This window comes from Penaeus japonicus, unplaced genomic scaffold, assembly GCF_977035675.1.
Source record: "Penaeus japonicus unplaced genomic scaffold, GWHDUDI00000001_assembly GWHDUDI00000002, whole genome shotgun sequence".
NCBI classification, from domain to species: Eukaryota; Metazoa; Arthropoda; class Malacostraca; order Decapoda; family Penaeidae; genus Penaeus; species Penaeus japonicus.
Genome location: NW_028234404.1, coordinates 14,916,901 through 14,930,957, shown reverse-complemented (window position 1 = coordinate 14,930,957; position 14,057 = coordinate 14,916,901).

Below are 14,057 nucleotides of genomic sequence, written 5' to 3'. Positions count from 1 at the left end.
GACATACCTCCCAAATAATAAGAACTACCTCTAAATAGTAAATAAATAAATAAAAATAATAATAATGATATGTACGTAAACATACACACATACATATATACATATACATATATTATATATATACATATATATATATATATATATATATATATATATATATATATATATACATATAATATATATATATAAATATATATATATATATATATATATATATATATATATATATATATATATATATATATATACACGAATAAATAAATCAGCAGCAAAAACACTCGTCAGAATATATATCTATATAAGCCTCATGAGCCTCCCATCTCCAGAGCGAACACGAAAATCCATCTTGGGACACGCTGTGATTTCATCGGTGAAAGTGAAGACGGGAATTAATTATTACTCATCAAGTTACCCAAGATGATGTTTTAGGCCTGCTCAAGTTTCGATTTTGTAGGTGCCAATTTCACTGATGATATAGTAGTTAATAAACATGTTCGGAATTAAATGTATGATTGTATATGATATCAAGTCGACGAGGCAACTTGATCAATGATCCAACGGAAGAAATATGTATACGATGACAGCATTTTGAATTATTCATTTACGTACCATCGTTGTTTGCTTTTTTTGTTTGTTTGTTTGTTTTGTTTTCTCTCTAAAAGACTAACCTTGTATTGCTGGACTAAAATTTGTTTGACATACATTACGTAAAGAAGAAAAAAAGAAAACAACGCAATTTTTCATGAATACGGAAATTCAGTCTAAGAATTAAGTCTCTTTCCCAGCGATATACATCCTCATTTCCACACTAGAATATCAAAAAAGGAACAATTGAACTGTATAACTTCAAACAATAATATTAAAAAAACAAAATTAAAATAATAAATTTACCAATTTGTACAGCTTCGTCATAGAAACGTACACACGCCTATTCTTCCTCTTTCAATCCTTCACTCCCTTCTCCATCTTTAAAGACCCCTTCCTCCTCCTCCCCTCCTGCCCTCTCCAGCCCCCCCCCCCCTCCCGCTCCTCGACCCCTCTAGGCCTACACGTAAATCATCTTTCTCGAGTTCTATGATTACTGATGATAACCCCTTGTTCTTGCCTTGCTCTTGAAGGCCGAAACAAGCGCCCCTTTTACGTAGTGTTTCGCATACAAGCGCTGCTGATGATTCATATCCTCAATGCCCTCCTCCCAACCCCCTGTTCTCCCTTTCCTTTCCCGCTCACTTTCTGCTCTTCCTTTTCCCCCCCCCCCCCCCCTGTTTCCCTCTCCTTTCTCGCTCACTTCCCTCTCTCCCTTCTCCCTTCTCCCTTCTCCTTTCTCCCTCTCTCCCTCCTCTCTCTTCTCCCCACCTGTTGTCCCTCCTTTCCTTTTCCCTCCTCTCTCTTCTCCTTCCTCTCCCTCTTCCCTCCTCTCTCGCCTCTCTCCCTTCCCTTTATTCCAGTGAAAAAATAATGATGAGTGGAGCAACATTGGGAAGACAATTCATCATCCCTGTCACAATCCAGGGCCCCTTCCTCCCCCCCCCCTCCCACCGTCTTGTTACGCCCCTTGTCCTTGTACACGCGCCCTTATCGAGCCTTTTAAACGACTCACGAATTTAAGCTTATTAGTATTTTTTCCGACTTGACTATTGTGCAAATTGGATATTTTTTGTTGTTTTTTTCTCTGGTTATTTCTTTGTCTGCTTGCCTCTGTCTGCGTGTTAGTCTGTGTGTCTATCTGTGTCTTGTAGTGAGCCTGTCTGTGTCTGTCCTGTCTCTCTCCCAATTAATTTTGTGAATCATTTTAGAGAAAGAAAACAGGAACTGGCAAACCATTCATGAACCGAAAATACATCATTTATGAAACAAAAATATTGACTCATTAAAAAAAAAACCGGTTCACCTTCACACGTCCACGCACGCACAAGGTCGCAAACCCATAAATACGTACACAGAAAAATACACTTAAACACGTAACTGGACCAGTGCTAATAACATACATGTATAATACTGCAAATAAGTAAGAAGCCCGGTCAATCATTATATGGTATAAATTAACAGATTATTGATTATCAAGTCATCATAATTTGTATAAAAAGCGATGCTAAGAACTGTAAGTCATAAATTAATCGTAAAAAAATCTTAATCACGGACTATAACTCGTATTCTGCTAAAATATGTATATAAAACATGACATTCTCATTTTGCGCTTAATATTGCATCTTTTTCAACAGACGCGCAACACAAGATATATCATGAAGATCTAGCGGCTTAAGTTGCATCTTAAATTTAAACATTGTTGTGAGGGCCTCCGATGTAGCCGCGTGTAGCACATACTTTATACTTTGTTATCGCGTTACTCTATCTTTACTCCTGACAAACACGCACAGCTCATACTGTATTATGAGAGCTTCGTCACACACCCCGCGGTAAAAAGGTGTATATTTATTACATACGGAGTGGCGGCTCCGAAATTGTGCGCGCCTTTTCTTACTCTGCATGAGGTTTACATGCTGGACGGGTTTATCACGGCACTTTTTCGACGGTGACTTCCTCAAATTCCATTTTGCTTTAACATCTGTACTGAATTGCAGTTCAATACAGAAGAAATAAACATCGAATTGCCAAATAAAACATGATAGAAGAAACAAAGCTAGAAAACCTACAGCATGTCTACAGGCAGCTCTGTTTTCGTTGCTTTTGTCTCCCTTTCCCCGATTTATGGCGACGGGGGCGAGGCTTTGCTACCACACGGCGACCAGATCCACGACGTTTGTCTGCTCGTTAGTTGCGCGTCCCTCCACCTCCCCCCCCCCCACCCTTCTTTCTCCATCCCTCCTTTTCCCCACTCCCTAATCTTTCCTCCCTCCCTCCTCTTCTCTCCCTCCCTAATCTTTCCTCCCTCCCTCCTCTTCTTCTTTCTCTCTCCCTCCCTCCCCGTTCTTCTCATCGACCTAGTCCATGTGTCAGCCTCTAAATGGCACCTTCCTCTGCGACCTGTTTTGCTCCTTGCGAATTTCTTGGATCAATGAGATTAAGCGACGAGGTTTAAGGCGCGCGAAGTGGTTTTACTGTGACCTTGGGATGTCAGATCACTCTCTCTCTCTCTCTCTCTCTCTCTCTCTCTCTCTCTTTCTCTCTCTCGCTCTCTCTCTCTCTCTCTCTCTCTCTCTCTCTCTCTCTCTCTCAGCTGGCTCCCCTTCCCCACACACCCTTCCCCTTCCCCATTCTGCACTGCCTCGGTCGCACCCCTCCTCGCTTGCTCCTCGGGGATGCCACGACCTCCCTCCCTGCCCCGCCCTGCCCTTCGCATGCCGCGACTCTTTCCCCTTCTTCTACTCCTTCTCCTTCTCATCCTCCTACTTCTTATCCTTCCCCTTCTCCTTCTCCTTCTCCTTCTCCTTCTCCTTCCCCTTCTCCTACTCCTCATCCTTCTCCTACACCTTATCCTTATCCTACTCATTTTTCTTTTTCTTTTTGTCTTTCCTTTTCTTCTTTTTCTTCTTCTTCTTCTTATTATTATTATTTTCCTCCTCCTCCTCCTCCTCCTCCTCCTCCTCCTCCTCCTCCTCCTCCTCCTCCTCCTCCTCCTCCTCCTCCTCCTCCTCCGTGAACCTGTTCTCGTCGGATCCCCGGCCGATCGAGGCGAAAATCTCTTCGCAGACGCCCCTGAAATCTAATCTTAAGCACCGATTCCCCGAAGGAGGACAATCCACCTGCTGTAGTACGTCTTCCGCTCGTAAAACCCGTTCTCGCCCCTAGGCCTAAAGAAAAGGAAGAGTGATAAAGGAAAAGGGAAAAGAAGAAAGGAAAAATAAAAGGCGTAACCGAGACGGGGAGATTGGCGTCCGCGGTGGAGGGTGGGGAGAGGGGGAGAGGGGGAAAGGGGGAGAGGGGTGGGAGTGGAGTGACAAGCAAGGGGCGAGGTTCAGGGACAACCATAAGGTATGGGAGCGAAGAGGATACGTAGGAGGAGATCCTAGGGAGGCCTAGATGGCCTTGAGACGACACAGCCCGTTAGGCGTTCGCGTGGGGTAGGGAGGAGGGGACGGGGAGGGAGAGGGGAGCGTCATTCGCACCCCGGAAGACAACCCGGCCTTTCCCTCCGCCCGTGACCAGATGGCAGGACCTAGGACCCAGAGACTCACGCCCTCAGGACCCGAAAGATAATACTACAGTCTCTATCGCTAACCCGGAGAGCCTAGTAATAAATCCGGAACAACACTGCCCGTGGTTTTAGCACCGCTATTACCACTCGACGACGCCAATAACACAACACCTTAAAGCCTGCAACGAGACTGGCAATTAGCACGGGACATCACCAACACGAGCGCTGCCACGTCCTAAAAACACGGCCTCGCACTACCGACATGCCATCATCCTCAATAAACCACTTCCACTAACAAGATGACTTCAACTATACATACAGTTAACAAGCGGGATAAATACAGCCTTCACCTTAGAACCCCGTGCAACTTATTTTTTCTCTCGGTAACATCTCTCCCCTATGTTGATTTATAGTATGCCTATTTTTTGTGTATAATCATTTCCATACACATTTGCATATCTATTTATCCATAGCCTTGGACACATTCCAAAGAAATTCTATTTATCACATCATCAATCTAATCAGAGAGAAAAAAAATGAGCGTTGCAAAGAATTTAATCATTTCTCAAATGCGCCACATTTCTCCCTTTAAAAAGATCCATATATACCAATGATACACGTCACACATAATTCTACGACTAACACCACAGAAAAAGGCCAATAAAAAGAAGTCACTATCAAACAAGATGCGTTCATCATCATCTAACCCCCTCCCCCGTTCCCGCTGCCTAATTTCTGGCAACGATAAAAGCAAAAGCTCCGTAATTCCGCAGTCAAGGCAACATCACACAGACTACGCTACGTGGAGAGAGCCTAATCCACGCTGATGTCATCGCTAAAATCCTGCCTGACTACTCTCCCGGGGATGAGGAGGGGGAAGGGGAAGAGGAAGGGGGAGGAGGAGGGGGAAGGGGGGGAAAGAGAGAGAGAGAGAGAGGAGGGGACGGTGGAGGTGGTTAAGCGACAGGGAGGGAGGGAGGGAGGGAAGGATTGAGAGAGAAAGAAGGATTGAGAAAGGGGAGGATGGGAAGAGAGAGGGAAAGAGGAAGGGAGGGAGGATGGAAGGATAGGATTGAGGGAGATAGGGAGGGAGGAAGGAGGGGAGGAAGGATTGAGGGAGAGAAGATGAGAGAGTGAGAAGGATTGAGGGAGGAAGGGATGAAGGAGAAAGAAAGGAGAAGGGTGGGTTAGAGAGGAAAGAAAAAAAAAAAAAGCATCCTATCTCACTCATCCCGAGCGTGAAAAAGGATTACGAATTAAAAGCCTCCCGCTGAAAAGTCTACTTCATGCGAGAAATGTGAACAGCGACTTTGTAACGATGAGATGCTGATAACTACGAGACCACCAGCGTCATTCGCGGGAAAAAACTACGACAGAGAGTCTTGGAGAACACGAGTAAGGACACACCGACGCTCCCACTCATTCATGATACGCCAGCGCTGTGGTCTTGGTGAGAGGGGGGAGAGAGGGCGCAGGTGAGAGAGAGGGAGAGGGAGAGGGAGAAAGAAGGGGAAAGAGAGGGAGAGGGAAAGATGGAGAGGGAGAGGGAGAGGAAGAAGGAGGGGGAGGGGGATATAGAGATAGAGAGATAGAGATAGAGAGATAGAGATAGAGAAGGAGAGCGAGAGGTAGGGTGGAAAGAGAAAGAGAGGAAGTAACAAAAGGACGGTTCGGAGCGGAGGAGAATATGGAGAAATGTTGATGATCATGATGATGGTAAGAGTAGTCATCATCATCATCATCATAATCAGCAATTGTAATAGTAATAATAATAATAATAATAATAATAATAATAATAATAATAACAATAATAATTATTATTATTATCATTATGATAATAACAATAACAAAAATAATAAATTTAATATCAATAACAATAAACAATAATAATAATCAATTAATGATGACGCCACAAATACTACTCATATTACCGTTACTGCTACTGCTGCTACTGCTACTACTACTACTACTACTACTACTACTACTACTACTACTACTTCTACTACTACTATTGTTGCTGCTGCAATAAATAGCAGTGGTAAAAAATCCCAACAAATGCTAAGAAGAAGAACCAGAAAAACGATGCTGAGACAGAGAGAGCAACCCCGAGAGAACGCCACACAAAGCCGACCACTCTCCTACCCAAACACCCACCCACCAAAACCACCTTGTTAACCCTTTCACTAGTTAACCCACCAACCAGGACGGCCTTCCCCACCTACTCCACCAACCTCCAGCTAGCCATCCCTCCAACCTGCTAACCAAACATTCAAACACAAAGACAGCGGACAAACCACAAAGGTAAAGTCCCTTCTGTCTGTTTCGCCGTAAAGAAAGAAAGAAAGAAAAGAAAAGAAGAAGAAAAAAATATATATATACATATATAAAAGAACGAGAGGCTAAACAAAATCAAATGAACAAAAAAACAAGACGTGCCATGTTTATAATATTCAATAATTATCCAATTTAATTGTTTCGTCAAGGCAAGCAACCAATATAAATAATGAGTACATGGGAAAAGACACCACCTCCTCATCTCATATTTTAATTGTTTTCTGTTTCTTTATGTTGTCAATATCATTATTGCTGCTGTTTTTGTTGTGTGTTTATTTGTAGTTGTTTTTTTCGATTGTAATGCGATACACGACGCCTTTACAAACATCGCCTCTTCGACTTCCTCAGAGCAGAATGCCAGAGAGCGACAGGAATTTGCTCGCATTACTGCTTCCTTTGTGGGGATGGAGGAAACCTTTCGTTAACAAGCGCGTCATTTAGCATCCTCCGACAGGAACCGTAACTGGAGAAACTGCAAAGGAATGTTCTAATGAGATGCTGGCTAAACATACACTTTTTTTTCTCGCTCTCCCTTTTTCTGTGGTTATTAATGGGGTAAGAATGTCAGTTATGAAGGTCAATTATTCAAAGAAATAAATGGACGGTATTCGTAAAATAGCGGAAATAATCAGACGCACAAACAAACAAAATCCGGACAATAATGTAGCGACTGTAATACCATGAAACACAGTGGCACGGAAAGTCTAAAGTACACACGCATTATGAATTCCCCGCTTACGCCTTCTCTTCGTCACTTCCCACGTTCCAGAATTAGAACCATAAAAGATAAATGAGCGAAATAACTGTCTATTTTCTCGGTTGAAGAGAAGGGTAATTTTCGCCTTGGTCGTTGGCAAGTTGTAATTAGCGAAAATGACACTTTTAGTTATTTTTTCATATGGAATAAAGTACGCTATCACATAAACGTTTGGAAATAATTGCTTCAAGATAAGTATCTCTAACGACAAAGATGAGAAAATGAACAAATTTACATACCTTTATCTCTAACATTACTTAAACTTTAAAAAAACAAGACTCATCATGACAAGCAAGCAATCATGAACAATTACAAACACACGCGAAAAAAATGACGGTATCGCGTGACGGCTCTCGAAAACAAACGACCCTAAAAAAATGCACGACTTCTGAACAAGGAAACGCACGACCTCCACGTACCGTTGTTTTCATTAACAGCTGAAGACGTCATTCCACATAATAACCCGAGGAATGGCCAGCTTCCTTCCCCCAAACCCCCCGCCCTTCGCCGCCCGTCGCCACCTCCTCGCCGCCCATTGCGAAAACCACCCAAGGTAAATATTACATTCCATTCTTTCACACTCTCCTCCTCCTCCCTCGTCCCTCCCACCCAAGCTCCCGCTGACCTTGGCTAGCCCTGTTGACCTTCCAGACTAGCTTGGACCTTGCTAGTACCGCTCCCTTAGTATACTGGTGACATCATCTTCCCTTTTAAATGCCAGTTCCCGGGCTACTCTTCCGCAATGGCGCCGGGACTCCACTCCAAGCAGGAATCTGGGATCCCTGTCGCGATGTTTTGGTTGGGCTCAGACGCACGTTCTTTTACGTTTGTAATTTGTGATTTGTATCGTTTTACCTTTTCTTTCCCTTCATTTCTTTTCTCGTTTTTCTTTTCGTTTTTCTCTGTCTTCCTCTCTCTCTCACCGTCTTCATATACATATTATTCTCTTGCTCTTTTCTTGTTCTGTTATTTTCTCTTTTCTTCTGTTCTGTTCTCTTTTCTTCTACCCTATTTTTTTCTCTTCTCTTCTCTTCTCTCTCTCCGATATTTTTAGTAAGTACTGCCATTGGCAAAAAGTTATCAAAACTGACATTTGGAAACAATATAATATTTCCAAATAAACATATCATTCACAATATCATGTCAATATTCACGATGAAAAAACGAATAAGTAAAAGAGAAACTGGCACCTTCTGCATCGTCAGAAAATTACATCTTTGCCATGGTCTCGAAACGACCATTAATATTGCATGAATTAGTATGTTTCTAGTGTAGAATGCGAATTTCGTTCTTTGCATTCATCAATGAAGGCTAGCTGTATTAGTGACGTAATCCGTATGCTAGATATAGTGATCAGCCTTGCAATACACAAAAGTCGTAAAGTCCACGTTTTAAACCTTGAGTCTCTTGCAGCATAATTTACTGTCGAAAAATATTTCTTGGTCTATTTAAGATTCACCGTTATTTATATACTTATTTTCATTCTAATGAAATAACACGATTTTTTCCAAGCCACAAGAGAAATAAAACATGTTTCGTCTGTCGGTATATTTTTTTTTTTTTGGGGGGGAGGTTCTTTGCTTGTTTGTTAATGCAATCCAACAGTTAAAATAAGCAACAAACGATATGCATAAACAACACTATATCGACACAGCGTGATAGTATAATGACTCGATATGTGTGTGACCGTATAATCACGACCTCGACACCATTATCCTAATAACCCCGATTGTGTTTATCTCAACAGTTTTCACTCACAATACCAATTAGCCAACAGGACACCTCGCACCCAGCTCCATTGCACGGTAATTTACGAGTGTACTCATCCCCCGTGACCTATATACCACTGTGCTTATCCATCTGCACTTCTCACTCACCGGACAATAACCGATTCACTGCCACAATGCCTGACCACTGACTCACTCATCAGTGACTCTTGACTCACTACGCTCACGTTATAGATGAACTATTTCGATCAGGGTCGACGTACAACTTTCGCACAGGTTTAGTATAGATGGCAAAGTGGCGAAGATAGTGATAGTGGTGAGTATGATGATCATCGTCATCATTATCACCACCACTATCATCAGCTATCGCTATCATCATCATCATCATCGCCATCACCATCACTGTCACCGTCACCATCATCATTATCATCATCGTCGTTATCGTCATCACCACCATCACAATTATCATCATCATGACTGATGAATGATGGATGATGATTTTAATACTAACAACGGTGATAATAATTCATATGATGATGTTACTAATAATACTAATAAAAGCTTATTACTACTACTACAACCAATAATGATGATAAAAAATAATAGCAATAATATAATAATAATAATAATAATAATAATAAACAATAATAAATAATAATAATAACAACAAACAATAATAAATAATAATAATAATGATAATAATAAACAATAATAATGACGAAAATAACAAAATCCTACATATTCCATCGTCCGATACTGAGAAAAGAAATCTATCGGTTTCAAAGAAAAATATATACCATACCTCACCAAACAGAGTATCCTATAACCTGCAGTTAGACTTGACTGTTCTGCCCTGTGCAATAAAAAACAACAAATTTATGCAACTTTTTCTATCCCTAGCCCTTAAAAATTCCCTTGAAAAATCAGCTAAATCAACATCAAATCTTTTCTTTAACTATGAAAATTTCCATACCATAAAAAACAACTCTATCTATACCATCAAATATTTCTTTCCACTTCGGTATCATCATTCCCGTACAATAAAAATAGCCAACTAAAATAAAAATCATCCCTATTCCTGAAAAAATCCCCTTGCAATAAAAAACTGCAATCAATTCAATTCCAAAAAAGCTCTTTCCATGGTCTTTCAAATTCCTGCTCAAGTGGAACCCGACCCTTTCATTACGGCAAGCGTTCGACTGTGACCCCGTCTGCCCCCTGCCCCCTGCCCTCATCCTGCCCCCTCCCCCCACCCTGCCCCCTCTAAGACCTTCGAGAAAACAAAGGATGTGAGAAGGAGAATTTTGAACCTTGGATAATACTTCATTTTGTAAGGATTCCTCTTCCGTTCTGAAGAAAGTCAACATGACTATTTCCTAGTGTAATGTCTAACACAAGATGGAATAATGCACTCAGGCATTGATATGAATATATACTTAATAATATTTTTATACTTATGTCTTTCAACAGAATGAGCAACGACAGCAACCAGTCACGGATAACAAAAATATCAATCAGTTATCATAACGGCAATAATAAATAATAACGTTAATGACCCATCAGTCGTCACTAAAAAAAAATCAAATATAAGAAAGAAAAGCAATATACAAGGAAAGCAATCAACTAAGTATCAACACCGATATCAAAATAAAAATAAACGATGAATCCGAAGTGAATGAAACCACCAATCAATAACGAAAACATTGAATCACACACCAGTGCATTATACAAATGCTGCACTGCAAAAGGCTCTTCAACCAATGTGTCGTTTGAACTAAATATACATACATGTGGACGGACACACACACACACACACACACACACACACACACACACACACACACACACACACACACACACACACACACACACACACACACACACACAAACACACGCTTGCACCTGCGTCAACCTGCACGCTCTTTCAACCCCCTCGCAGCCAGCTGTAAACAGGCGGTGAACGACGGTCTTCAACCAGTGTTCTGTTAAGCACGAGATTCATATTACAATGAACACCTTTTTTCCATCTATCCCCCCTCCCCCCCTCTCCAAGCCCCTCCTGCAGGTCATCTATTCTTGAACAAGGACAAAGGTTGGCTTTATCTTTGAAGTTCAGCGGCCACCATCAAGGATTATCTCTCATTGATATTCTCTTATCTCATTCCCTTATCTTCCTCTTTAATCGCATCCTCCTATATCCTTCCCCACCTTCCTTCCCATCCTTATCTTGACCTCGTTTAAATCACATACGACCCCGCTTTTATCGCATTCTTCTGTGTACTTCCCTTATCGCATTCTCCCATCTACTTATTCATTGCATGTTCTCACCTACTTCCCTTATCGCATTCTCTCATATTTTCCACATTCTCTCATCTACTTTTCACATCGCATTCCTCTCATTTCCTCTTCCTCTTATCTCAACCTTTCTCTCCATCGTTATCTTGACCTCGTTTCAACCTCCAAAAAGTCCCGCGACCTAACTTAATTAAATTGGTCCTTGCAATTGGTCCCGCTCTTATCATATTCTCTCTCTATCTTCTTATCTCATTGCATTCTCTCACATTTTTCACATTCTATCATATCGCCTTCCCTTATCACGTTCCTCTCATTTCCTCCTCCTCTTATCTCAACCTTTCTCTCCATCGTTATCTTGACCTCGTTCAAATCTCCAAAGGTCCCGCGACCCAACTTAATTAAATTGGTCCTTGCAATCGTTCCATCTGCTGAGCATTCCCCGAGGGCTATGCATCATTTACATTGTAAGCAATGAGTGTGTGTATGTGGGGGGATGGGAAGAGGGGGAGAGAAGGGAGGGGGAAAGGGAGTTAGGGTGGGTGTTTGGGTGGTTGGGTGCGGAGGGGAGGGGAGGGGAGGGAAAGGAGGAGAGATGAATGTGAGCGTGCCTTATCCTAACTTATCTGCATTTCATCACTTGGATATTTCGCATTCAGATATTAGCGCGGCTTTGTTTTAATTCCTTTTGAATGTAATCATTGTTATCTTGCAGTTCTTTTAAAGGCTTGCGAGAGAGAGAGAGAGAGAGAGAGAGAGAGAGAGAGAGAGAGAGAGAGAGAGAGAGAGAGAGAGAGAGAGAGAGAGAGAGAAGAGAGAGAAAGAGAGAAAAGAGGGAGAGAGGGGGGGAGAGAGAGAGAGAGAGAGAGAGAGAGAGAGAGAGAGAGAGAGAGAGAGAGAGAGAGAGAGAGAGAGAGAGAGAGAGAGAGAGAGAGAGAGAGAGAGAGAGAGAGAGAGAGAGAGAGAGAGAGAGAGAGAGAGAGAGAGACCTTGTACAACTCGCACCCCCGCGGCCGTATTCCTCTCCTGGCGAGCATCAGATCCCACCCACGCCACGTATCCTTAGAAGAAGCGAGAGAGACGCGATTCCTTCCCCGTCGCTTGGATGATGCGCACATGCAACTTTCTTCCCTCCCCCCCCATTCCCATGCACCTCCTCCCTCCCTCTATTCACCCCCACCCACTCCCCCGCCTCCAACCTCCTCCAACAGCTAGCAGTTGGCAACACGCAGCCGGAAGTTGCAAAAGTGACCGGATGACACCAAAACACGTCGGCGCAATGTTCCCTTCCGCTACGATTTATGTTCAACTAAAAAAAAACAAACTTGTAAACAAAACGTAAACAAAGACAAACCCGTTCGGTGCGTCAACATACACAAAAAAATAAGGCGCGGTGGGGGTAGGATGTAAACATTTCCTTCCTTCATTTCCCTTCCACTTTTCGAATTTAAAATTGCACATCGCCACTCCGTTCTCCAAACCTGTATTTATGAAGCACCGAGATGGCCCGCAGCATTAGTAAAGCACAGACGTATTGGAAAAAAAAGTTCTCCTACGTATGTATAACAGAAACTTTGGAAAATCAACACATCATCGCAATATTTCGTGAAAATCAATAAAATCTAGAACTCTCCGATAAAAAAAATTGCCATACCCAAGGAAAGGATATGTTCTATAAAGCTTAGTTAGACGAGCATAACAGAGACGCAACATGAAAATGCCGGGCAAAACACATGCGAACACTCGTTATGACGAAGCAGTGTGGGCGTGTAACCTTGACACTTTAAACCACCGCGCCCACCCCTCCCCCTCTCCATGTACCCCCCCTCCCCCATTCTTACCCTTCCCAATCCTTCCCTTCCCCGTCTTCTGCCTTACCTTATAACCCTCCTCGGCCTTTCAATTGTTGTGCGGGATCCGTCTCTCCGTTCCTTTCTCGCTCCGGCTGGAGCTTTGGATGTCAATCTATCTCTTGTTTTGTTTGTTTAGTTGTCTCTCTTGCCTTGTTTTCTCTCCTTTCTGCTTTGCCTCCGATTATGTCTCTGTCTCTGTCTCCCTCTCAGTTTTCTTCTTTCTCTCTCCTCTTCTCCCCTGCTCTCCCTCTCTCCCCATCTCTCCCCTTCTCCCTCTCCTTTCTCCTTCTCCTCCACTCTCCCTTTCCCCATCTTCCTCCCTACCTCCCTCTCTCCCTCTCTCCCTCTCTTCATAGATCCCTGGACAATGTTTAAAGGCCTCTCTGGGAAGGAAAACAGAGGTGTGCTCTTCTTGCCCAAGTACCATGGGCATCAGCATCATCCACCCCCACCTTCATCTCTTCCTTTTCCCCTTTCTTTTGTTCTTCTTGCACTAATCATCATTATAATTACAAATATCATTATCATTATCACTATCATCATCCTAATTCTTATCCCTTTTCTTCTTCTTCTTCTTCTTCTTCTTCTTCTTCTTCTTCTTCTTCTTCTTCTTCTTCTTCTTCTTCTTCTTCTTCCTCCTCATCTTCTTCTTTCTCCTCTTCTTCGTCTTCTTTTTTTTCTTCGTCTCCTTCTCCTTCTCCTCCTCCATTTTCCCCTCTTTCTCTTCCCTTCTCTTTCCTCCTCCCTCTTATCCTCTCTCTTCCCTCCTCCCTCTTATCCTCCCTCTTACCCTCTCTTCCCCCTCCTTCTCCTCCACCTCTCTCTGCCTCTCCACCACCATCTCCATCTACCTCTCCCCCCTCTCTCCCCTCTTCTACCTCCATACACCCCCCCCCACCGCATTCTGGACCACTCCTCTCAATTACCCGATTACCGCCATGTATTGTTTCCAAACCAAATGTGACCAATGTTTAACGACCAGATTAGCAATGACTGCC